Here is a 23,437-nt window from a genome sequence, read left to right on the forward strand (position 1 = left end):
GTTGCAGAGTCACAGCTATTCAGATAAGAGCAAGAAAAAAGTAGCCCCAAGGATCAAATTGTAAGTGTTCTAGATCATTAAAACCACACCCGAGGGAAGCATGAGAGGCCTCCGTTCTCACTTCTCAGAATAAAAGGGGGTACATCAAGAACTGTAGGAGCAGTCGCACGCTGTGTGGTGGTGCTTTGCTTCACAGCGGACCCTGTAAACTCTGGGACCCACGAAATGTCATTATTTTGTGACATGGTAGTATGTATGTGCTATCTGAGTGTGCACAGAGAGGTCAGAGGAAGATGCCGACTCTTGCGCTCTATCACACTCACTCCAACTTCTTTCCATGAGACAGAGCTAAGCTGGCAGCCAGCAAGCCCCAGTGATCCTGTCTCCAACATCCATGGCACAGGAGTCAAGTGTATTTTGTGACCAACATGACTTTGGGGGCGACTACTTGGTCCTGAGGTTTATTGAGGCTTTTCACGCCCTCGGGTGTGGTTGTAATGGCCTACAACATTCAGATTTCGATCCTTGGGGCTACTTTTCTGAGGCTATTCACGTCCTCATGTGTATGAGCAAGCACTCTTCTGGAACCATCTCTGAGCTCAGAGTAGCCATTTTAGTTAGCGCAAAGTACTGAGTGATGCCCACAGAAGATGAAATAGCCCAAGGAAGAGTGTCCTTAGAAGGCCATACCTGGAATAAAGCAACGTCTAGATGTAAGAATATATTACTCTAATGTCAAGACGGTTCTAAGTGCAGAACACTCAAGATCTGTGCTGGAAGAGTGGTGGGTCGTGGTATGCTCTACTTAATGTTTACCTATCTCTCTCTCTCTGGTTTTTGTTTTTTTTTGTTTTTTGTTTTTTTTTTTTTTTGTTTTTTTTTGGTTCTTTTTTCGGAGCTGGGGACCGAACCCAGGGCCTTGCGCTTCCTAGGTAAGCGCTCTACCACTGAGCTAAATCCCCAGCCCCTATCTCTGTGTTTTAAATTCCTTTTTCCTCTGAACTAAGAGTATGTGAGCCTTTCTCTATTTTGTTCTTTACCAAAGGGCTCAATATTAAATATTGTCAGTAGAGGGCGCAAGAAAGGCGTCGAGGGAGGCAGAAAAGGTCAGGGTTCCTGGCTTGAGTATGCCACTCTGCTGGTTCTTCCAGTGTCCGAGACACTTTCTCTCTCTCTCTTTCTCTTTCTCTCTCTCTCTCTCTCTCTCTCTCTCTCTCTCTCTCTCTCTCTCTCTCTCTCTCTCTCTCTCTCTCTCTCTCTCTCTCTCTCTCTCTCTCTCTGATGCCTGGCTTTTGTCCTTTCCAGGGTAGGTTTCCAGCACGTCCCAACAGTCAGCAGTCTCACTACTGCCTCCCTCAGGTGGTTTTATAGAGAAAGATTTTCTAATGAGCTATTGCCCTTGAATGTTTCTTCTCCGCATGCATATCTAATGCCAAAAATGAAGACATTGTGGTTTCCTACTGACGTAGATGGTACATAGAGATGGGAAGTGAGGGTGAACGCTCATGTTGACTGACAGACGTTACATGTGATCACAATGTTCCTTTCCTGCCCATTCATAACCATGGCTATCAGGTTTCCACTTGCAAAGGTATCTTTGTGGGTAACAAAACTTCCTCCAATTAGACCATTTGGCGATAATGTGTAGCGTTTGCCCTTGAAACATTATCATTACCCAGACCACAGAAAGCATGGATGCACCGGAACTTCTAATGGGGTGGGGGGTGTCACGTAACTCGGACTTGCCTTGTGTGGTTAGCTGAAGTTGCATAACCTAAACCATGTTCTGAACATCTTAGCTTAGTTTAGTGATGCTGCTCAGAATACAGGTGGCTTCTACTTGTGACCAGATACCTGTGGGAAGGCTGAGGCTCACAGTCATGCCTGACATCTCAAGATAAGGTTCTAATTCATATGGCCAGTCTAGGAAATGATACAAGTTCAAAAATCTGAAGTATAGATTACACTGGATACACAGTGCTATCTGTGTAAAGTTATAAAAACCAAAACCTGTTCATTGCTCCTTGGGGGCCATCTCTAGAAGCATTTTTCTCCCTAACAACTCTATCCATGAAACCCAAGCATGACAATTTCTTCAGTCTCCAGCCCTTACTAGAAGTACACACCTTGAACTACCTTTGCTATGAGGCCAATGACCAGGAGCCTGTGTGATCAGTCCTGACCCTTTCTGCCACCTCAGCTCTTTGTTGCCTTATTTTCCAGGCCTCCCAACTACACACATATTTAATGTTTTCGGCCTTGCTTTGCTCTCGAACGCCTAAGGCCTGTCTGAAAAGAACCATGACCACTTTGCCATGAACTATTCTTTGACCAACAGAGGAAAACCAGGTTAGTCACATGTTTTTAGAAACAGAGTAGAGAGAGCGACGAATGAAATGAAAATACTAAGTTCTAAACAAAAGAATCAGAATAGGCAAGAAAGGTAGAGAAAACAGGTATATAAACTATGAAGCTTAGTGTGGGTTATATGATTATTAATATATCACATGCCATGATTGAACTAAAATATAGTTAGGAGAATAGCAAGGTGGAAGAAGAGAGTAACAAGAGATGGGAACCTGGGTGGGAGGCAGCAATTCCGCTGGGTATGAGGTTCCTAGAGGGAGCAATAGGGAATGGGGAGGAAGCAGGAAAAACTGTTCTCCAGCCGCCGGGAAAGAGCTGTGTTAGAGAACAGTGTCATTTAAATAGAGAAATGGGACTGGAGAGCAGGCACAATGGTGACGAGTGCCTGCTTCTTATAACTTGCAGAGGACTCATGTTCTGTTCCCAGTACACACATGGTGACTCACCATCACCAGTATCTGTCGTTTCAGGGGTCTGATGTGCTGTTCTGGGTTCCTTGGGTTATGGAAGTAGTGCACTGACCTACAGATACTTATATGCACAACATAATGAATGAATGAATGAATGAATGAATGAATGAATGCTTTTAGAGAAGTAAACAGTAATAGCACACGTGCAAAGATGGTTGACTTCCCATGGTCAGTATTCAAAACTCCTGGGTTTAATTTAGTCTGAATGAAGAGCTCCCCTGTTACCTTTACTGTTTACTGACACCCGGCAGATAATCCAAAGAGGCAGCGATTGGAGAAACAAGGCACGTCATTCTGTGTGAAAACTGTCCACGGGTGGAGTTAGATGGAGTTCGCAGAGCCCAGTTTTTGACGGACAGTGATTGAATTAAATCGTGAGTGACAACTCAATGATCTTTAGGAAGATGGATCAGGACACAGATGGCCTTATTCTGGACCTAACTGTCCAGGGATGACGACTTCCCTCTGTGTCATGACAAACTGCATGCGACCACATCTTCAGTCAGAGAGAGTCACTAGGATAGAATTCTACAGACCGTGAGTTTCCTCATTCAGCACCATTGACCATAATATATGGGATCAAAAGGAAATAAAAGGTTTTTTTAATAATCAGAATACACATCCTTCATTTGTGAAAAATGAGTGACCTTTGTCCTGGGACAGGCAGGTCTCTAGTGTCAGTCACTAAGGTGATTGTAGGATAGACAGTGCCCAGGGCATCCATGGAGTCCTGCTCTAGTGACCAGGGTAACCATGGAGTTCTGCTCTGGAGCTCAGGCATCCATGGGGTCCTGCTCTGGTGCTCAGGACAACCACGGGGTCCTGCTTTGGTGCCCAAAGTTATCCACGAGATCCTGCTCTGGAGCTCAGGGCATCCACGAGGTCCTGCTCCGGTGCCTAGGGCATCCATGGGTCCTGCTCTGTCCAGCACACAGGGCACCATGGGTCCTGCTCTGTCCAGCACACAGGGCACCATGGGTCCTGCTCTGGTTCTCAACATATCCAAGGGTCCTGCTCAGGCACGCAGGGCATCCACGGGGTCCTGCTCTGCATTGCTGATCATCGCTCCCCTAGGTGCCATATGAGCTCTCTTATTTAGAGACTAGTCACTGGGTAGACAGAGGCCACAGTTTGCCATTTTCTCCCTATTCATCTCAGGCGACTCAAAGCATTTCATTAAAATTGGTTTTAACAATCAGTGTAGTCTTCTAGACTCAGGCAGTTAGCGGTCCCTTCCATTCAGTGAATGGAACCAAACTCAGAAGAGCAGCCACCAACAGGCTCAATAAGTCTAAATCTTTGGGAAATAATCTTTCTTGATAAATGCAAGGTGATATACGTGTGGGTTGAAGCATATATGTAAATGGAGAAGGAGAAATATTTCTGATAGACATATTGCAGGAGAATTTCAGGATGCTTTTCTTACAGTATTCAAGACATCTTAAATAAGGGTTCGAGACTGTAAGTTCAGATGATTTGCATGCCTCCACCCCCACCCTCCAGCAAGGGGGGCGGGGACCTAGGGGGAAAGGAAACTCTACCAACACAAATGAGAGCTCTGAAGAGCATTCGAATTCCCAGCACACCACACCTGGTAAGAATCAGTCTACCACAGCATCATCAATCATGAGAGGCTGTCAGCTTTGACATCCGTTAAGTCTAGGCTGTGTACTTAATGACTACACGACAGCAAATGTGAACAGACACCACACATACAGGTAGGCAGTACATATATGTGTGGGTGCACGCTCGCACTTGGATATCGGGTTTTTAAAAAGTACCAGAGGAAAAACCCAGGCATGCAAAACTGTCTAATAAAACATACATGCTGTGTGCATACCTGGATATAAAGCCAGGAACCAGAGCACACATACTTACTCCGATTTAAGTAATTTGGTACAGAAAAACACTAGCTCGTTTTAAATGATTTTCCCACCCCAGATGAAGTAGAAGTAGAGACAAATTATAATATGTGAGCATCGACGAATGCGTTACCTTCCTCTGACACTCCCACCACCTTCGCTGTGGCACATCAGACTCTGACTTACTAACAGGAATTCAGGAGTAGCTGGTGAGGCCAGCATGAGCCCTGTATTAATAATTCACCAGGTGCAAAAAAATAGGATGGTAAAATCCTTGAATATTTGAAAGCCCATGTGCATTTTGGGTCTATACAACAAAACAAAAACAAACTCGGATTCTAATGTTATCATTAGCAGACTTTTAATTGATCATAGGAGAAATATTTTATTATTTCCTCTTTAACATTCTTGTGGCATACCAGTGTTCTTGAGTTTTGCTTTATTATTAATCATCATCATCATCATCATTACAGAAGAATTCTTACAGAAGAATTCTTACATATCTTACAGAAGAATTCTATGATTTGATATTTTGCCAAGTATTTGTTTTAGGGATTTATGGAGAAATAACACATTTATGAATCCAAAGCTTCTGAGTCCCTCTCCTAACCCTGTCTGGTAGCAGCCCCCTCTTTCTACCCAGGGATATGAATGTAAAAAATCAGAAGCATGAAATGCAGGAGGTCAAAGATGAAAATACAGATTTACAGATTCCAAACTTTAATGCCACCTTCATTAAAAGACCTAACACCTGTGACGAAATGTGCTGGTTATTTTTATACTCATATCAATGTTTTCTAACTTATTAGATTTTGAAACCCATTTTGGTTGGTTTTTTTTTTTTTTGTTCCTTTGCGTGTTTGTTTTTTTAAACCAACTGTGTCTAGGAATATACTAATTCAGATTCTGTAAAATATTCTCAGAATACCAAACTAATTAGATGGCAAAACTCTATCGAGTTAAAAAACAAATCAGTGGACACTCGAATGGAAATCACTCACACACACCTGCCCACAAGCCTCTTTCTGTGTGGATGGGTAGTATTTTTCATTCCTCCACTTTCTGTCTTTGTTTTCATTTGCTAATCTTGGTTGGTGAAACCTACCATTCACTTTGCTTTGTCGGATCAGTTGTCTCGAGCAGGATCTTTCCAAGATTTAACAACAATGCTTCCAGCTGTCAACTGACCGAGTCTATGTTCTGTGATGTGTGCACACGGCTGCAGCATAGAGCAATGAGCACTCCTCCCTTGCTAACGTGCGCCCTGATTCGAAGGAATAGTTATGTGTAGCATACACAAATAATGTGATACTCTCTTATCTCTGAACACAAAATGAGAGTAGTATTTAAAATAAATGATTTGTAATGAACGGGGCAGGGGAGGGGGCTTGCCTACACACAAACCTATAGCCAGCCATGTTTAGAAGGGTTGTATTAGTTTATGTTAAAAGGAGTTGGTGAGCAATTGTGTGTTTCTGGCAGAGTGATTAGCTGTTAGAGAACCTTACTCCTCAAGAGCTAATGGCAATAAATACTATTGTCAGTAGATTAATATCTTTTTCTGAAAGTATCATTTTATTATGATTTTGCAAAGGAGCAATATCCTTAGGGAATGGCATCTGAGAGTGTAAATATTTCAGCCGCGTCATTGCACACAGGGTCCGGTTATTGCTACTGCACCCATTCATTCAAACGTCTAGTTTCTCACTAGTTTAAATTTTTTTTCTCATCACCTCTTTACTTCATCTAACGATGGCAACTCACCAGAGGAAGTCCTGCCTACCCGGAAAGAGACATCCTCCCACTTTTCTTTAAGACAACCACATGTATTGCAAGTGAAAATTTTCTCAGGGAAACTACACAGAGTAAGGAAAACGGTATGCATCTGGACCATTGCAGTGTGGTCTCAAAGGTTACCAGCGATCTTCGCTTTCCAACCACTTGTGTTTTGGGTTCCAGAATACACTCCACGCAGTGTAATAAGGGGTCCAGCCAGACTTAATGAAAAGGTTCCACATCATTCATGTGCAGTAAGTGCGTGCCTAACCAAGGGCACAGTCAAGCCAACAACACAGATATTGTCTTTTACATTAATATCTATTCTTCTTCTTTAGCCTTCTCTGGGAGCCTCTTCAACGGACAGATGCCTGAAGGGGAGACTAAGAAATCGCTCAGCTGGCGGCTGGCACTGGCCTTGAAGAAAGCTAGTGAGGCACACTTTTGGGTCTTTCAGAGTCTCTGCACCAGCTGTCAGCAGCTGTGGGTGCTGAAGAGATCTTGTCACTTCATCCAAAGGGATTTACTTGGTCAGAAGGAAAATTTAAATACAGAGCATGCAGCTAAGAAGCCATTGAAAGGGATTGCGAGCATACGAGAACACATGTGTATGGGACACTAATACATCTGTAGGAAATTTCAGATCCCTAAAGCCTGGATTACTGGCAGGGTCAGAGTAGGGAGCCTATGCCTGGGCCTTTACCGTGAGTAAAATTAACTTTCAACTATTCGATTCAGCTTTATGGGTCTTTTATCAAGGCCATTTAAAAATGAAAAGAAAAAAAAGGAAAGAAGAAAGGAAAAGAAAGAGCCCCATCCGTTCAATGCAGAATTACACACACACACACACACACACACACACACACACACACACACACACACATATCCGTGCACCCACGCACGCACGCAGGTCCCACCATTACAAAAATCACCCGCATGTGTATTAACTGTCTCCCCACCCCCGCCCGGGTCCATTGCAGGACTAAGGGCTCATCAGTCATGGAACCATCCCCTGATGCTGGGCAATGAGCCTGTAGGAAGCTAGCCACGTCTGCCTGGGTGACGGACCAAGTGCCACCTGGGTGCCGAGGGAGGTGAAAGAGAACCTCGGATTGAATGGCAGGAGACTGATAGGGGAAGGGTCATTTTTTTAAACAAGAAACAAAAAGCACAGTTCGAATTCAGGTACTCCAATGTTAAAATGCCGTTTTCCTTCCTCAACTGGTAACCGCTGTCACATCCTGTTCGTGCCAGCAGCAGGTGTCTTGGCCAAAGCTTGCTTTTCACAGAGAACTCGTGGAGCCTCTATCCTGTTAATTCCAGTAACACAGAAGGCCAGAAGACAGGGAATTACATGGGCAGGTAGCTCCGCATCGAAGACCGAATTTTGGCACAGGGACAGGAGAAGGCTCTTCTGGAGTGTGCTTTACATTCTTTAGCCTGCTTTAGCCTCGAGACAAGAGGCCAGATAATTACTTTTAAGAAAGAGATGTCAGAGGAGAAGACACTCTGCACTACTAATGAAAACTATCAGATGCGTTTCACAAGGGGGCCATTCATAGACGGGAAGAAAAACCCCCACTCCCAGCCGTAGAGAAGGAGAAATGAGAGCTAAATTAAAGTTGCTTCCTGCAGGTTTCGGAGAAGTTAGTCAGAAAGCCATCATTAGAAGCAAGGAGCAAAGCTGTCTCGAGTGAGACACAATCGGAAGAGTCCGCCTTTAGATGTCACTACAGCATCACGGCTTCACTTGCCAAACTTCTGAGAAGGCTCAGAGGACCGGACACTACCCCTGTATTCAGGAGACAGTCCCAGCAGTCACGCTGTTCTCCAAATTTCTTCACAGAACCTGTGTGTCCTGGCAAAGTTTATTAGGGAAGCAGCTAGACTTGGCAGCCTGAGTCCCAAACTACCACCCACAGTCACCTTTTCTCTGCTGCAGAAACAGGTCCCTAACAAGAATAGATAGCAACAGATGCAAATGAGTTGAGCCCTCCCCAGCTCAGAGGAGGAGGGAGGGAGGGAAGGGGAGGAGGAGAAGGGAAAGGAGGGAGAGAGGTGGGGGGAGGAAGGAGAGGAGGAGGAGGAGGAGGGAGAGGAGGGAGAAAGGGGAAGAGCAAGGAAAGGAGGAAGAGAAGGAGGAGGGAGGGGAGGAGGGAGAGGAGAAGAGAAGGAGAGGGACTAGGGAGAGAAGGAGAGGGGAGGAGAAAGGAAAGGAGAGAGAGAAAGAGGAGGGGGAGGAGGGAGAGGAGGGGGAGGAGGGGGAGGAGGAGGAGGGGTTAGGAGGAGAAGTGGGAAGAGGAAGGGGGGTTACTGTGCTAGCCAAGAAGCTCCTATCTTCTTCTGTTCCCAGAGGGCCACTGTAACACATCTTTTACCCATTCTTGTTTTGGAAAGTACATTTGTTTTCTGTTTTTTTGTTGTTTGTTTTGCTTTGCTTTCCTCCTAGACAGATGAACCCTCAATGGGTAGACTCAATAGATCCATAGGCAGAGAGATAGCTAAATGGATTTCCACGTGACATATTATAGGAGGAGAGAGCGGTAGCACTCCAACACCCCTTGGGTCCAAGTGGGTACTAACTGTTAAAAATTCAGAGCAACTTCTTCCTAAGAACTAAGCCGAGAGACGTTTAACCCCCTCCTCACAGCCTTATTTCCCTACTACAAGAAGGCATGTCTCTCTGTGAGAATGTAACATTTGTGCTTACATTATTTTCCCACAGGAAGGCACAGCAAATGCTCATGGTTTAAGAGCCATGTATTCAAGGAAGTCCAACTAACTATTAAACCAAAAAAAAAAAAAAAAAACCCACTAACTCTGATAACTGGCATCCGATCTCAAATCTGGGAAAAAAATTTAGACAAATCAAATATCCAGCAAAAACATTACCAAATGCTATATACCACGCAACCGCCTATACATTACTAATCAGTATTCATTTCCTGTCCTTAAAATAAACACAAAACAGATTTCTCCATTTTCCCTAAAATCAGTCTTTCGCAGTATCTGTCAGTTTCTCTCTCCCAATTAGTATTCCACGTTCATTTATTTTCCTCATGAGCTAATTTTTTTTAAACGTACCTTGGCATGGATATTTCATTCAATACTTGTAAATGAAAACGATAAGAGTAACCAGTGTTTCTTAAGACCCCTGGACTTGTAACTTTGTTAATGAATGGAGATAAATCAAAGACACCTTATTAATTATTGCTTGCCTGGTAGGCTAAGCATTAGCTTTTCACCTCACTGGACTGGAGAACAAGATTGCCTTTGGCCATGTCCGAGGGGCTCATTAAAGCATCCCTGGGGAATGGGAAGAAATTGCTAGTATGAGGCAGTGGTCAGTTCCTCTCCCAGAACCCCACCAGGGAAAGGAAGCTCTCACCAGGAAGAACTAACAAGGCTGCCTGTATTACACCTGTAATCAAACTGGCCTCGAAATGCCTGGAGACCCTTGTTCTGTCTTTGCAATCTGGGAGCGTATCTGAAAATGCTGAATCCAATCCATAATTGATGTGTGCACGCAATTATAATCCTCCAGATATCCTGGAAATGCTGCAGTTCCAAGCCTCAAGGAGTGGTTACTTTAGCATGCATGGCATAAACCAAGATATCTGATATAATAAAAAAGGAAACTATTTTGTTTCCTGCGTTGGCAGCAGGGAGGTAATTGAATATATGCCTGTTTTTCTTAATGAGTGTAATTATATACAGCTTTTGACAGCTAGTAGACTTGGGGATAAGCAATATTGTACCAAAAGTATATTATTTCAAGTCTTTTGTATTTCATGTATCTTTGTGTGTACACACTTCCCATTCTAGGTAAAGTGGAGTTGCTCTCCTCTGTGTAAGTAGAGTGAACCATCAGGTATGAACAGCCCTCGACAAGAGCCATGTTCTGGCACGTTCAGAAGGGTTGGGGATTGGGACTTCTAGAAATGAACTCAGAATAGCACATCTTACTCCATCCACTCACTCGTTGTATGAAAAATGTTTGTAAAACTTTCAAAATGGCAGGTCCCCCCAGATGGTTCTGCGAACGAGGCTTCTGAGTGCAGGCCTGGAGTAGTGGGTGTTCCGGTCGGAGTTCAGTCAACATTGCTTATTGATTGCTCACTGTGGGCTGAGAGCTGGGCTAGGCCAAGCTGCTGTCACAGTCTGATGTGGGGATGGAGTCGATGAAAAGGGAGTCTGGAAATGTCACGGGTATCCTTTGCTGAGAAGGACACTCTATTCTGCTCGCTGCGTTCCAGAGAACAGTAGACTAAATCCCCTGGGAAAGAGAAAGCTTCCTCCTACCATGCTGCTAGGTATGAAAAATTCTAGAGTGAGCACACCCGATGTTTCTCACAGTCAATATAGAGAACTAAAATCTGTAAGTGACATGGGGGCCCCAAGCATGGATAGAGTACCCTGTGGGCCTAGGAGTGATTCTGCTTACTCACTCCAGTCTGGATTGGCTCTCCATCTTTTTAAGTACCTCTAGTTCTTACCTCTTGTTACTGTAATGGAGGACAAGGCAGCAATATTATGCATTCAAAACAAAAACTGTTGAAGTGTGCCACCGAAAAGAGAATGCACATGTTTTATTAAAATACAACTTTACTTCGTAGTGAAGTCTTAAAAATGAAAGCCAAATCCTTGAATTTAAATTAGTAAAATATCTAAAACAACCCAATTAGCTAATAAATAGCAAAGTAACCCCGAAGTTTTGTTAGTTTGTCATTTGGTGGAAGCATCTTTCCTCAAACAAACAAACAAAACTCCTAAATTTTTGTTTCAAATGAACACTTAAGGAAATAAATAAGACAAGTTATACAATAGAGTTTAGATGGGTGGAATAAATTATGCTAATATAACAAATCTTCCAGGTTATATATATTATATATTTATAAATATATTTATATATTTATATTTATACACTTATAAATATGGATATTTATTTTTTAATTGCAGGACTGAGGATGTAATCTAAGGCCACATGCTAGGCAAGCTCCCTACCAGTGAGTTATATCAGCAGTCATTTTAATCTTCTAGGCTATTCTGAAAGTTCTGAATTTAAAGCAGAAAATATTTCATAAGGTACCCCAAAAAATCCAAACAAATGAATTTGATTATTTTTTCCCAAACAAAATCAGTCATAAAATGTGATTATATAATTTGTAGTGCTGGGAATTAAAGTCTATCAGGAATCCCAATGAAAGTCTGCGGAACATTTTAATCTCTATCACTATATATGTAATCAAATATGAGGTACATATGGTGAGTTCACTTATGGCCAGCTCACGACCTAAGTGCAAAGAAGTTCATTCTTCATTTTATTACAGACTCTGCCTTCATGTGTGATCTTCAGTGTGTTTGATTTTTAACTGAAACCTTTAAGGAAACTGGTAGTTATTTTCTAGTCTCCCGTTATTCTTACTCCAGTCTATCTGTTGATGTGACTGCAAGGTTTTTATTCCTCTGGGAATAACCAGGGTCACAATATCTAAGACTGGTTTTACTACCCCCAACCACCCACCCAAGAATCAGTTTCACCCCCTTGGGGGCGACATTGTCCCTGCTGAGAATACAAGGCATATGCTAATTCCTATTTCCAGACAGGGGGCAGATATGCCTCTTGCAAGAATTCCAGTCTTTCTTATCAATACATTATTGCTAAGTGACAAGCAGCGGAAGTTTTTTAAGTGGCTTTGAAGATTCTGGGAGGGAGAGTGGTATTGAAAAGCCCGAGGAATCAGTGTGGGCTATCTTTAGCCTCCTGTCTGCTTCTTCCCTGTGAATTGTCAAGAGCAGAGCCAAACAGTGGAGCCCCTCTGTCCTGAGCAAGGGACCTATGTTGCCACTCTATCACGCATGCTTGCTGGTGCATGTAACCTTGCCTTGGTCAGCAGCCGACCAGGCGGTGCTACACCAGGTCCCTCTGGCCAGCAAGCAGGTGAGGAGCTAGCAGAAAGAGCGTTTGATGTTGCCAGTTCTCCTTTGCCACCCAACTTTTCCCCCCTCCAAAACCTCTTAGCAAACTTCAAAGGCCTCCTTGCTTCTTGCCTTAATCCAGTGCACTGAGACCTCTAGTTCAAAGAACTTTCCTTAAACCCTCTTCTTAAACGGCAACCCAAACTTTTTTTTCCCTTTCCTTTCCACAAAGTAGCAATTACAGCTCCGTTGAGTGGCGATTGGGCTCGGCCGATCCGCTCCTGCTATTAATTAATCTTACAAAGGGGGCTCATTTCCTGGCATTCAAATTGACAAGAGACCAGAGAACAGAAAATCCTTTCAAGCAGTTCCAACTCACCGAGGGAAAGAGGTATCAGAGGAGAGAGCCCCACAGTATTTGAGGTGGAGGGCACATTTGATACTCCCTGTATATTCTGCGGATTGAGTGATTTCTGTTCACTGAGAGCTCTTTGCTAATCTTGTACCTGTAAAGCCTTAACAGAAGGCACCGTGGCTGGCTCACGAGTGCAGCTCCAATCTAACAGAAGAGATTTGCAGGAGCGGCACCCCCATCCCAGCCTCCAGAAGGCATCTTCTTCAACGTTACACTTCACTTTAAACAGAAAAATGTTCAGTTTACTCACATAGAAAAGCCCTTGGAAGAGGAGGAGATGAAGGGAGGCGCGAGAAAGCAGGAGCGCAGACAGGAGATTAAAGCTTTTTTTATTCAGTATCTCTTTCGTATTCAAATCGTGCTAAGGGCTCTGTGAAACTTAGAAGCGAGCTTGTTCAGGAGGGCTTCTAAAGTGTGTACACGGATTTCATGGGAATGGGAAAGAAGCCACAGCCTGGGAAATGAAAGACAGATAAGATGTCCCTATGTAAAAAGCCCGAGTGGTTCAATTATTCCAGCACACCATCAGGGCAAGCTTTGAAGATTTGAGAAAACGCCCCTAAATTTTAACAACAACAACAACAACAAAAAAAAAAAAAAAAAAAAAAAAAAAACCCCAACCCTCATGTTGCAGGTTTTGTACCAATAAATGTTTGTATTCTCTGTGAATGAATTACTTAAACTGTAGCCCTCCACACACGTACAATGTTTCTTTTCTTTTCCTTTTTTTTTTCTTTTTGTCTTTTTCTTTTTTTTTTCTTTTTCTGGTTAGGGGGTGGGGGGCAAAGGAGAACGGTGCATTTTGTAGGAAAATAATGTCCTTTATCAAAAATGTAACAGAGAGAAAAAAAATCAGAATCGTTTGGAGGCAAAAAAAAAAAAATGATAACCCTCCCAAACCAGGTGTCTTTGATTAAAATAAAAAACACCATTGGATCCTCATCCCTCATTCAGTTTGAGTTAGCGCCAGGTGGCTGTGTTTTAAGGCAGATTCCATGCACACAGTGAGATGCTGATAGTGAGAGTCCCTCGTAGAGGAAAGGGCTCCTTCGAATAGCCACACTGGTAAGGTCAAAAAATGGTTTTGTGGAAGGGAAGCAAAGGCCTGCCGCCGCCTCTTCCTAGAAAGTGAGTAACCGAGGGCGTTGGGCATGTCTCCTAGCAAAGCCGAGAGTCCACGGACCTCACAGGTCTCCAAAGTCAAGTTGCACTTAGCAGGGAATTCTAACCCAATTTGCAACAATGTTGGGGTTCTTTAAGGCGAAGACATCCACCTCCTCCTCGTTAAGCTACACAGCTGTCTCATTTGCTATGCAACTCCTTGGTGATCTCATATGTATTGGGACCTTGAATCAATTTCAGACCTCTTTAGGGTTTCTCTGTATTTTTTTTCTTTTTTCTTTTTTTTCGTCCTTCTCTTATGTGAATATTGACTGTTCCTCCCAGCCCCAGTCAGAAGCACAATCATGGAAAATTCATGTAACGAGTTTTCAGAAATCATTCTGAAAGAACTCTTAAAAATGCATACTGTATCCCTTAATGCTTTGTCTCAAAATAATAAAAGTCAGCTGGACCATCGCTTTCTCTATGTAGTTCAAAGAGATTAATAGAGAAGTTCTGATTTTTCTGATCAAAGTCTTCTCGTAAAACAGAAATTAAAAATTAGCTCATAGTGTACATCAGGTGTTTTCTGTGATGATGGGGGTAGGGTGGGGCTCCGGTCTAGGAAGATGGGAAAGAGCGATCTTCGGATGAAGTCAATATTGAAGGAAGTTGATTTGTGGCTCATGTCTGCACCTCATAGGTACGGACGAGTTCAAGTTTTGTTTGTACAGTTGGAATGAAGTTTTAACATTTCTTCCCCCCAAAGGCTCTGATCCACCGACTACAAAACTGACTAGCTTTTGCCTTTCTATCTTTAACTGAAAAGACAAAAAAAAAAAAAAAGTTCTCTCGGCAGAAGCTCGGCCACATTCATTACCCACTGTTAACTTAAAAAATAAAGGTAGCAAATTTAATTGGAAAAGGAAAACAGTAGCTTCAGGATAAAGATACCCTTGAGTAATTGGAAGCCAGGAAGTCCCTGTGGCCCATGACCCCAGCTGGGTCTAATATAATATTGAGGAGTCACTGGAGCAGGAACAGGTGGTGGCTGCAGGTGGCAGGGGGCACCCAGGCCCTCCAGACCCGTCCCAGGGTTCCTCATTCAGGATATGGACTTCGGCTTCACTGATGTTTCTGGCTGAAACCTTGGCCTTCCCAAGTGAGCCTGAGAGGAAAGGACTGGAGACCAGATGCAGAAGGATGCTGGCCGCAGGGGCAGAGGCAGGGTTACTGAAGACTTTGTGCCATGGAATCGTGGGCAGGGACTTGTCTCAAGGACATGGAGTACGCGTCAAGGGTAGTATACCTCAGGTGTAAGAGAGGGGAGACAGATCAGAATTGAAGAGGAGGGAGGGAGAAAAGCTGAGGTGAGGAGAGAGAGCAGGGGCGAAGGGAAGGCAGTGGAGCATCTCAGTATTTTATTGTTTTGCTGTAAGAGGGACACTTTGGTCTCCTTGTCATCCCCAAGGAAGCATTAAGATTGAGAGAGGGGGGAAAGAAGAAGGAAACACACACACACACACACAGAGAGAGACAGACAGACAGACAGACAGAGACAGATACACACCAAGAGAAACACTGACTACAGTGCACACTTACAGAGTTAAAAAATAGACTTTGAAATTATTGAAATATGAAAATTATTTATGAGAAGTACTGTAAGGCAGAAATAGATGAAAGTATTGGGATTCCCCCTCCCACCCCGTACTTATCAAATGGTTGAAAACACAAGGAGCTGTAAAGTAAAACCTTCTTTATATGTTAATGACTAGTAAGAACGCCTTCACAAATCTGTTTTTTTTTCCTGAATGCGTTCTGTGAATATAACCACATCACCTGTGCCAAAACATTCCATTTCATTTGCCAGTCTATAATCAATATGAGGTGCCGTGCTATCAAATCCACCACAACACTTAACATCCAATACAGACATGAATGAAAGGAACGAAGAAATGGCTGGGCTGTAATCCAGTACTGCAGTAGCCACAGAGGAGAGCAATCAGAAAGTAACCTGAGAATAGGGTAATATATTTCCCCACAGAGAAATCAAGCTGTAATTAGATTGTACCGTGAGTTAAGGAATTCTCAGAATCCTTACGCATAACAATAAAATTAAGTCATTTTTAAAAACTACTTATCTAAGGCCCCCTTTTTAACTTCTGCATTTAGAGGAAATGAAGCTAATAGCGACCCCAGACCCAGGATCTTTGGACTGCGAACCCTAAGCTCCATTGCCTAGCTCTAAACTGTTTGCTTAGGTGAATTTTCAGCAACCACCCCTCTCTCTCTCTCTCTCTCTCTCTCTCTCTCTCTCTCTCTCTCTCTCTCTCTCTCTCCCACACACACATACCCACACCCACACACACACACACACACACAGACACTCACTCACACATAACACACACATACATACTGATAAACACCCACTCACATATTCTCACACACTTATACACACTCACACGCATACATATATATACACTCACACATACATATTCACACACATACATACTCATATACACTCGCACACATACACACATATTCATATACACCCACACACATACACACATATTCATATACACTCACACACATACACACATATTCATATACACCCACACACATACACACATATTCATATACACTCACACACATACACACATATTCATATACACTCACACACATACACACATATTCATATACACTCACACACATACACACATATTCATATACACTCACACACACACATATTCATATACACTCACACACATACACACATATTCATATACACTCACACACATACACACAAATTTACACACAAACACATACATACACGCACACTCACTGACACATACATATATTCACTCACACACACATACTCACACATACGTATGCACTCCTGTCTTCAGTGCAGGGCAAATAGTTTGTTCATTCAAGTTTTAAAAAATTGTCCCTGTTTAGTCTCATCTACTACACAATGTAATAAAAAACATGGGTGATATGTAATATTTAGAGTTGTAGAGGTTTCCCCATAAATACAGGAGAATTTAAATTTGAAAGAATTTTATTAAAAAATAAACTGAATACCGTTCAGAGTTCCTTTGTAAAGGAAATCCTAACCCCAAAGCCTGTGATATGGCTCAGTGCTTAGCCCAAGTCAATGACCTGAACTTGATCTCGGTAATCCACAGTTTACCTGGAGGGACTGATATTCCTGGTCCTCCTCCAACCTCAGCGTGCTTGGCAGGACCTGTGTGTGCTCCATTCCCCAGACATGACATGACATGCGTGTGCTCCATGAATAAACCTAAAATGATTTTAAAGCACTAAACTAACAGTTCATTCTACCTTTGGAAATCCAGGATATAAAGTATCTCCACTTCAAGGATGGACTATGTCTTAATAAATTAATATACAATGTAATATAAAGTCTTAATTGTTCTTAGAGTACCATGGGTGTATTGTTTTTTAAAGTAAATATAAACACACACACACACACACACACACACACACACACACAGACTATACCAGAAAAATTTTTTCTGAAAAGCCTAAATTTATGTAATGTATTCTTTTTTTAAAATAAGTATCCATTAAAATGGTCAATGAGTGGTAGAAACTGTTCTGTGTAGACAGGAAAGCGATGTCCACGCTTTGGAACCAGTGAGAGTAGGAAGGCAATACTCACAGCCTGAGACCGTCACACAGAAGTTGTAGGACATTTTATCACACTGTGAACCCCACGACTGTGTTATTTACTGACAAAAGCGGTTTTTAGTTGTGGGGCTCAGCCTTAGCACGCACCTTTAGTCTCAAACCCTGAAGGTAAAGTTAGTTTGGAAAAGGAAGCACCCATGTTTGAATGCGATGTCTCACTGAGTGGCAGATGGTGTGACGAATCAGAGAGAGATTTGACTGAATAGGATAGGCCCAACTCTCCAAAGAACAGAGGAGAAAGTGAAGCTACTTAAGGGGCAGTACAGAAAGATAAGAGAGGAAGGGAGCCATTTTAATGGGACAGGGGTACAGAGACAGGTTTCGGGGAAAGGACAAGCTAGACGCAGGCGAAGACAGAACAAGCCAGAGAATGAGAAGGAGCCAGAAGATTAGAACAGATTGTCAAAGTTAGTTTGAGTCCAAGCAGAATAAAAGTCAGAGGCTGAGAGAGAAGCCAGATTGAACCAGTCAGCTTTGGGAAGGAGTTTGAGCCAGAGCAGCTGAGACGATCAGCCAGACAGAGATCAGAAAGAACTAGGAACGAGTGAGCTTATTCAGCAGTAAGTCTCAGAGGCTGAACCCATTCTAGGCCTAGATTAGATTGTACAGAGACTAGAAGCTTCCAGAACTAGGCCTAGGTTAGAAGACTAAGGCAGTAAGCCTCGGAGAAGACAATTAAAAGGGAATAAAAACTACATTTACCTACAGATGATTGTCTGTGTTCTTTGTTAATATCATATCTAAAAGGCAAAATTAGAGCATTCGGATTGGCTGAAACAAGAGTATTCCTAACATTGGATTTTTGGATTTTCATAGTGGACAGAAAAGGAACTGAAACCCTTCACAACAATCAAAGCTGGGTCTTAGACTCCCTGGCAGCCATCTCATGCTTTGCTTCGTGTTAAGGATGGGATTTGACTCAGCGTGCTGATATCCTTGTAGATATCAAACGAGTCCATTAGTATTGGAAGTGTTGCTGTAAGGTCTCTACAACACTTCGGTCCTCATGGTCAAGCCAAATGTCAGGCTGGGTGTAGGAAACCTTCCTGGAGGCAGAATAACAATGTAATGAATGGGTATCACCAGAGAAAGTGGACTGAACTTGAATGAACTCCTCTCACACCCCCTTCCAGAATGGATGTATCCGGGAAGCAGGGTTCAGATCCACACTGTTCAGATTCCCCAGAGCATTGACCATTGCCTGGGTTTAGCAAATGTTGAATAGTTATTATCTGATGATTAAAAGAAATGTTTCTGCCCACACACTCATTATACGGATATTCCTATATGAGGCTGATGTTCTTGAAGCCGAAACACTGGTTAAATGAAGACAACGCATAATGTTGTGTTTTCTTTTCTTTGTCCTCTCTGGGTAGGTTCAGTCGACTGTGGTTTAACACATGTTCATAGAGATGCTGACTTAGAGAACAGTAGCAGAGCCCTATCTAGAAATTCTTAACCCCACTCCTGGCACTGGGGCCCTTACACATCAAAAAACACTTTTCCCCCAACAAATTCTAAGCCACATGAGGCTTTAAACTGGGAGAGTTTGGGGTTTCACCTCAGATTCTAGTTTTGAATGCCCTTGATAAATCACAAAATAACCAATGTTTGAACTGTGGGAGCATGTTGCCTTTCTCATACCAAGAGAACAGCAGAGAGTAGATGTCCTCTGTGTGAGTTAGCGCCAAATTCCTCCCACAGTGGCAGCTTTTATACGCAGGTGCATGCAAAAAAATACCATGGAATCTAGGCCTGCCCCTGTGATTTAGCACTGGTGCACCACGTGCGTGTCAAATAAATGTGTTCAGAAATAGGATTTTACAGTAAGGCAGGAGGGTAGCGACTTAGAAATCTGTGAGATCAATCTGCACACAGCACATACAAGAGCAAAGTTTAGCGCATGACTTGAAAACCCACGCAAGGCTTTCAGGCTCCATTTAGGGCACACTCGTTATTTTGTAGGGCTGAAAATGAAAGATCAAGCACAATTTCCCCTGAAATTCTTACAAGATTCAGCTGAGTCACATTAAAAAAAATTTTTTAATATCAGGAAACGCAGAGAGATAACATTTTCCAACCAGTCGCTGCAGGGATGCAGTTGGTGTGTTTGTGGCCTGCGTTCCTCCTGGTTGGCTACACAAACAGGGCAGACAATAAATGTCACATAAGTGCAGACAGAAAATGTCCTTGGATCTAGGCCTGCCTTTGAGATTTGATATCAGCATATCAATTATATGCTGCACAAATTCCTTCAGAAAATAAAATCTTTCCGATATGAAATTGAATTTGGTTTCTCTGCTACATTAACCTTTTAATAATTTGCTTATTAATAATGGAATCTGTCACTTGTTAGCTGTAACTTTAAAGATAAGCTTAAATTACTTCATTTTAAAGTAAAATTTTCAATGCAAACTTTATTATGGTACTGCTTCCGGTTTGACGGTGGCCCTTTTCAAGGGGGGACCATCCAGCCTTTTTCAAGGGGAATGGTCCCTCCGTCTATTCCCCAATGTCGTTTATAAAATTTGGTTTTGGATACACCAGGACTCCCCTCACACTTGAGCATAGATGATCGTAGTTCTGGAAAAGTTAATTTGAAAGTTTAAAAGGGGGAGATGACTCAAAATACTTGCAAAAGAAAACTGCAGAGAAGAAAATGTTAAGTTATTCAACAAATTAGTACGAAGCATCGCTATGGAAACCCTTATTGTCTAAGCTCCCCGGCAGCCAACGAGGAGAGCTATGAACCCACTTACCTCCTGAGAGCCCCATCTGTCTGCTGTATGTAGGCTCTGCTGGCCGGTGGTCTTCAGCATTTGGCTGGCCACCCTTAGTTTCTTGGTCCTTCTTTGTGCCAATAACTCTGAAGTCCACAGCTGCTCTTGGCTGCTATTGGAAACCTATGCACTGCTGGAAAGGCTATTGGAATGCTAGAATAGAAATAAGGTAAGTTTAGGAGCTTTAAGTTCAGTTTAGGCCTTAAGTTCGGTGACTCTCACTACATTTGGTGGTAACATGGTAGCACAAAGGCAGCGTTTTCACTAGGTTGCTTCCTTCGGCGCCATTACCTATTTAAAAATGTGTTTTGTCACACAGACACACATATAATGTTGTCATTTATATACTCTAACTCCAACGTTAAGTTGCAAGAGCCCCTTAGCCTAAAAACAAAACCAAAAACAAAAGAGCAAAACAAAACAAAACTCAAAACAAAACAAAGCAAAACTAAAACCTTAAACCACCCCGGAGTTTCTTTTCTGGTAAATTAAGTGCTGTGGTTTCTTTAAAGTACAAACCAACTGGCTTACTGTAAGTGCCCACTTCAGTCATGATACATAAATGTATCAGATATGCGGACTTGAAGAGATTAGGAAAAATTAAAAATGAAGATAAGGAAGAGAGAAAACGAGCTGAAGTAAGCAGATTACAACTGAGCCAAAATGAACGGATTCTCAGGGAGGAAGAAGATGTGGTTAGGGGAACGGCGCATGTTGCTGTTGCCTGGGAAGATCTGGCTCGTTCACGGCACCCACAAACACCGACATATCTGTAGAGTGGGAACCTTTCTGCCCTTTATCATTCCTTCCAGAAAGTTCAGAAAGTTCCTACGCAGGTTATTTTTAAACACAAGAGGTTTCTTTTTAACACAGAACTTGGGCAGTACAAGGCCCAAGATTGGGAAGCTCCATTGATTCAGCCTCTACTGAGACCTCGTGACCGACCACATCTTGGCCGGAGTGTATCGTGGGGGAGGGCAAGCGATCACACAGCAATACAACTTGGCCTGGGGTCTGACAATCCCGCTCAAGACTGATTGAAAGTAAGAGTTTTCAACTAGATTTCACCTTGGAAAGTTTCTATATCCGACACAGGCTACCTGGGAAACCAGCTTCCGACAAAGGACTCTCTGAAGAACAAATCACGTCATAATCCCACAATGCCTTTTGAACACGAGCCACTGCTTACATACCAAAGGGAAGATGGGACGGACGTATGTTACTCAAGTACTTAAGTCTTTCCAAAAGAAATCGAAGATTCATATGTCTTATCTCTACAGCCGGAAAGATTCAAGTTTGCACAATTCTGCTGCAAATAGACAAAATATGTTATTTATAAAGTTAGACGACTTCTGTCTCAGTGTTTGCAATTGTCTATTTATCGGTTGTCGTTCACATTATTCTTCGCCCTCTGCTGAGGAATGGGAGAGACTTGGCAGGTGGCCCTAGAGCATTGGGATGAGCAAAGAGATGAAGAAAACTTGGCCAGTTGAGTGCCAAGAACAATGCTGGACAGGCACTTGAGGCCGAGGACAGAGACAAGACCTATATTCAAAGAGAATTCAGACAAGCTTCTTGTTTATTACCCATTGAAGACGAATTCCAGGACATTGGCTTTTTTCACATTATCATTGTTGATTTTCACTTATATCAAATTAATTCCTCAGTCTCATCTTTCTGTTTCCTTTTGTAACCAAAGCTTTCAGTGAGCTACTTCAGGCAAATGTATCTATCCTAAAATTGAAACTATATTGTATTTTCTAAGGCTTCTATAATATTTTTTATCAGATGCCATGATTTAAAAATTAACAATCACATTGTCCTACATTTATAATGAACTTTTACTTGGTAATCATAAAATCTTTAAAATGCAATAAAATGTTCTAGTAAAGCAAAGGTTGGATTACATTTTTTTAAAAAATAAGACAGTTTTGGAAAAGTAAAATAACTGGAGAACATCATATTATGCAGGAAGCTACTCAGGTAATTTCAGGATATTATAGCCTGAGTCTGGAGAGGATTTCTCCTTTGCTTAGTTTCTAACAAAATCAAATAGAATCTAGACTGTAAGATTTAAAGTTATCTTGCACATTTCCCCAATATTTAAAATGTGCATTTTACTTCTTAAATAATGCATTTATTTTTGACATCTGAAATTGACTTCAATATTCTATTCAATATTTATACACCGATTTTTAAAAAGTGTACTTCCTTAAATACTTTAGGACTTCAAAGCTCCCCTAAGCAAGAAGGCACGTTTTTGTTTTTTTTTTTTTTTTCCAACCTCATTAACTTAGTTGTTCTCATGTGGCTGTGCTCTTTTGGTAACTTGCATGTTGTTCAGAGATGAGCGATGTATGCAGAGCGAGTGTTGTCTGAACACTGTCGAGCATAGAACACTGAGCATTTGTCCAATGGGCTGCAATTACAGAGGCATCTGCACTGTACAAACTTGTGCAGCCCCACTGTGAAATTATGCTGTGTTCAATAGGCCTTAAAATTTCTCATTTCTCACCTGTGGGTAAGGTGTTTGGCTTGCCAAAGGCTTCGTATCACTCACTCACACTGAGGAAGTACACTATGCAAGTCTCTCTAGAATATTCTGGGCCATTTCTCCCTCAGTAACTAGCCTGTTTTCTGTCATTCATGCCTGCTAATTGTGCATTTTAGATCTAAGACCAACTCTAAAACGGAAAATTCTTTTCATTTTCTTAGACTAGAAAACGTTTAGTCCCTACCCAGAAATAATCAAAGGTTAAATGTCAACATTCAAAAATGCTTCCATTGTTTAGGATGTGAATTTCAGCAGGAGGTGCAGACGTGAATGATGTTGAAGAAACCGTCCAAGAACAGGAAACCCGGGTATAAAATACTCAGCATCTTGTTACAGTAACCATCAACGAAAGCCCTCCCACCAAGCCATTATCATGAGTAACTTTAGTCTTTCAAGTTTCATATTAATATTTTTAAACTGAGTTTTTTTTATAACCAGGAGATTTTGATTGCATGCAAAGGAAATGCCATGGTTGTTAT

The 23,437-nt window shown here is 42.2% G+C and overlaps 2 long non-coding RNA genes across 2 annotated transcripts in view; one reads left to right on the plus strand and one right to left on the minus strand.

Annotated features, from left to right (window-relative positions):
* LOC100910304 (uncharacterized) overlaps window positions 1–20,430 on the minus strand; it is a 76,877-nt gene extending 56,447 nt beyond the window's left edge. The window contains 1 exon segment of the long non-coding RNA NR_131082.1: window positions 20,384–20,430. This is a non-coding gene — a long non-coding RNA (uncharacterized LOC100910304).
* On the plus strand, window positions 20,389–23,313 carry LOC134480366 (uncharacterized). The gene is made up of 2 exons (XR_015629109.1): window positions 20,389–20,573; window positions 23,197–23,313. It is a non-coding gene; the product is annotated as an uncharacterized LOC134480366 (long non-coding RNA).
* Window positions 23,314–23,437: the final 124 nt, after the last annotated feature.

This window comes from Rattus norvegicus, chromosome 9, assembly GCF_021556685.1.
Source record: "Rattus norvegicus strain SHRSP/BbbUtx chromosome 9, alternate assembly SHRSP_T2T, whole genome shotgun sequence".
NCBI classification, from domain to species: domain Eukaryota; kingdom Metazoa; phylum Chordata; class Mammalia; order Rodentia; family Muridae; genus Rattus; species Rattus norvegicus.